Here is a 3,489-nt window from a genome sequence, read left to right on the forward strand (position 1 = left end):
ATTAGTTGACAATTATTTTCATAATCGATTATGTCGATTAGTTGTTGCAGCTCTAGTAGTATTAGTTATTAACACCTATCAATCTAAGTTTCTTTATTGCTTTTTACAATCATTGACGTACATTTTTTATACTACTGCATTTCTATAATTCATGTAATTTGCTCTTTTTCGGATAGTTTCAATTTTTTTTCTTATAAAACAGATGCCCCCAAAAAGAGCTGTTTATTCATGAGGAACTTGTGAGGATCCAAATCTTCATCTAACTGAAGGGATACGTACACAAAAGAATCCAATTTACCCATATTTGCTCGATTATAAAACGACCCCCCCCCCCCAAACTTTCATGTATCAAAGGGGAAAACAACAGCACCCGTATTTGATTTTATTTTTCATGGGATATGTAGTTCCCGAAGATGTGCTCTAACCAGGAGCACAGACTGATAGGGCTAAGGAGCATACTGTATACCGCACTACAGCATTTACAAAGCATGTACTGTGTAGCTCATATGACCCATGCTTAAGTTTGCCTGTTTGCTCCCTAGTAGCCCAGATGCTCCATATGGGCTAGGGAGCAAACGGGCAAACTTTAGCGCGGGGGTCACGAGGGTCACATGAGCTACACAATACATGCTTTGTAGAATGATGTAGTACGATATTCAGGTATGCACCTTATCCCTAAATATCAGTCTTTGTTAAGTACCTACTTCTGCAAGATCGGAGTCAAGTGAGCTCTGTGCCGCTCACATGACCCCCGTGCAGCTCATGTGACCTTCGGGCGGCTCTCTGCGCCACTTATCTGAGGTTTAACAGAGATTGAAAGTAAAATGATCTCGATTATAAGAAACTTATAAGAAAATTATAAAAAAACTGGTCTTATAATTAAGCAAATACGGTACTTCTATTTCCAAATTTGCTTTGGTATTGTTAAAGATACCTAGATAGGTGTCTGGAACACTACATAGCAGGAAATCATGCTGCTATCTAATGACCATGCAAATATATAATATTCTTACCAAACTGCTGCCATATAGTTCTCCAGACACATGAATGCTCCTGCATTGCAGCTTTTAATATAAGATACCAAAACATTTAAAGCAGTTTAAAATTGTATGGCTCTATCTGAATCATGAAAGAAAAAAAAATTGGGTTTCATGTCCCTTTAAGACACTTACATAATCCATTATTAGGCGGAATGTTTTAATATTAGGTTTACTGGCAAGGCAACAATATTCCAGCGCTCTTTTACAGAGGAAGAAAAAGTGGTCCAGCTTCGATACCAGCATCTCAAATGATTGTTGAATTGTTTTTGAAGAAATGTTTTCATTTTTTTTAATCACTTCTATAATTGTTTATGAGGTTTTGTCTGTATTTTATTACTAACATATACAGCTATATTATGATACTATGTATACATAATGACCAACATCGCTTGCCTTTGTGAAAAAAAACAAAAAAAAACACGTGTGCTTGCCCCAAACTCCCTAGAGGTTTAAAAGCAAAGTCGAACAGGTTTTTTTATAATGCGGCACATTACCTAAACCAGCTGTTTGATATGTAGCAATTTGAAGTTAGGGATCCAGCACTCACTTTTACAGAAACAACCCCCAGAGTGAACAGTTGCCATGTGGGAACGCCACAGTATCTGAGATGCACTGGTGAAGGGGAGACTATTTATTTCAGGTAATGTCGCTGTTTATGTGAGTCTGAGGACAGGGGAGACCCCGAAAACGTTACTGATTAAACAGAAGTTTACGAATAAGACAGAGAGTGTCTTCTTTGATGTATATATATATATATATATATATATATTTTTTTTGAATATTATTATGTAAATCATACTATAAATATATTATGATGTGATATAGGACACAATCTAGGATACAATTTGTTGGGGGGGTTTTGCCCTAAGAATTATTCAAAAAAGTGTAATATTTTTCAAAAAACAAGGAGGTGGTTAATGTTCCTTTAGATATTTATGTTAAAAAGTTGCATATTAAAAAAAAAAAACACACACACAAACAATTGCATTCAGATAGTATTAACAAATTTATTGTCAGGAGCGAAACATGTTACAACACACATCCAAGACATTAAATGAGGTAAAGTATATATATATATACACACACACACTTATACACTTGGGATCCAAATTGGGATCCAAATTATTCAACCCCCATTGCAAATCAGGTTTATTGTCAAAATGTACAGACTTTCAGCTGGTTGAAATGAACAAATCAAACAAAAGCAATTGAAATAGCTCAATACAACAAATGCTTCAAGTGGTTTCCCCAAATTCAACTGAAAATGCAACTTTTAATGAATTCTGCAGTCTCAAAATGATTCAACCCCTTCATGGCACGCATCTTTAGTACCTAGTAGAGCACCCGTTTGCTGTTATGACCTGCTGCAAATGAGATGCATAGCCAGACACCAGCTTCTGGCAACGTTCCTGAGGAATCAGCCCATTCCTCATGAGCAATGGCCTCCAGTTCAGTAATATTCTTAGGTTTGCGTGCTGCAACCACTTCTTTAAATCCCACCAGAGATTTTCTATGGTTTTCAAGTCAGGTGACTGTGATGGCCACTGTAGAATCTTCCAGGACTTCTTCTGCAACCAAGCCTTGGTGGAATTTGAGGTATGCTTGGGATAATTGTCGAATTGGAAGGTCCAATGACACACAAGCTTCAGCTTCCTCACATGACGTTTTCTCCTAGGATTTCCTGATACTTAAATTAATCCATCTTGCCTTTCACACGCTGCAGATTTCTAGTGCAAAGCATCACCGAGCCACCACCATGCTTAACTGTAGGCAGAGTATTCTTTTCCGCGTATACTTCATTCTTCTTTCTCCAGACATACCGCTGATCCATCAGGCCAAAAAATGACAGTATTGTTTCATCGCTCCACAGAACAGAATCCCAAAACTTCTGTGGCTTAACAATATGATTTTGAGCATATTGGAGCCGACTTCTCTTGTAGTTTTGGGTCAGTAGTGGTGTACATCTTGGAGTTCTGGCATGGAAACCTGTGTTTAGTACGTGCCTTACTGTGCCAACAGAAACCTCAGTGCCTGTTGCCACAAAGTCTTATTGCAGGTCTTTTGCAGTCAATCAAGGGTTTTTCTCAACCTGCCTTCTCAGAAATCTGGCTGCAGCTTCCTTTTTCTGCCCAGTCCAGGTAGTGTAACCACTGTTCCTTTAACTTTGAACTTGTGAACTATGCTTCCAACGGTGTCTCTATGAACATTCAGTGCCTTCACTATTTATTTGTATTCTGTTCCTTGTTTGTGAAGGGTGATGATCTCTTCCCTTAACTTTTTGGACCATTCTTTTGGCTTAGCCATATTTCTACATGCAGTTAAAATGTGACACTCAACAAACCCCTAGCCAGTTCAGGTATTTCATGTGTTCTAGCTCAAGCACACCTGGTGCAACTAACGAAGCCCTTGATTAATTGCATCAGGTGTGCTTGAGACAACACATGTTTTG

This window comes from Bombina bombina, chromosome 5, assembly GCF_027579735.1.
Source record: "Bombina bombina isolate aBomBom1 chromosome 5, aBomBom1.pri, whole genome shotgun sequence".
NCBI lineage: Eukaryota > Metazoa > Chordata > Amphibia > Anura > Bombinatoridae > Bombina > Bombina bombina.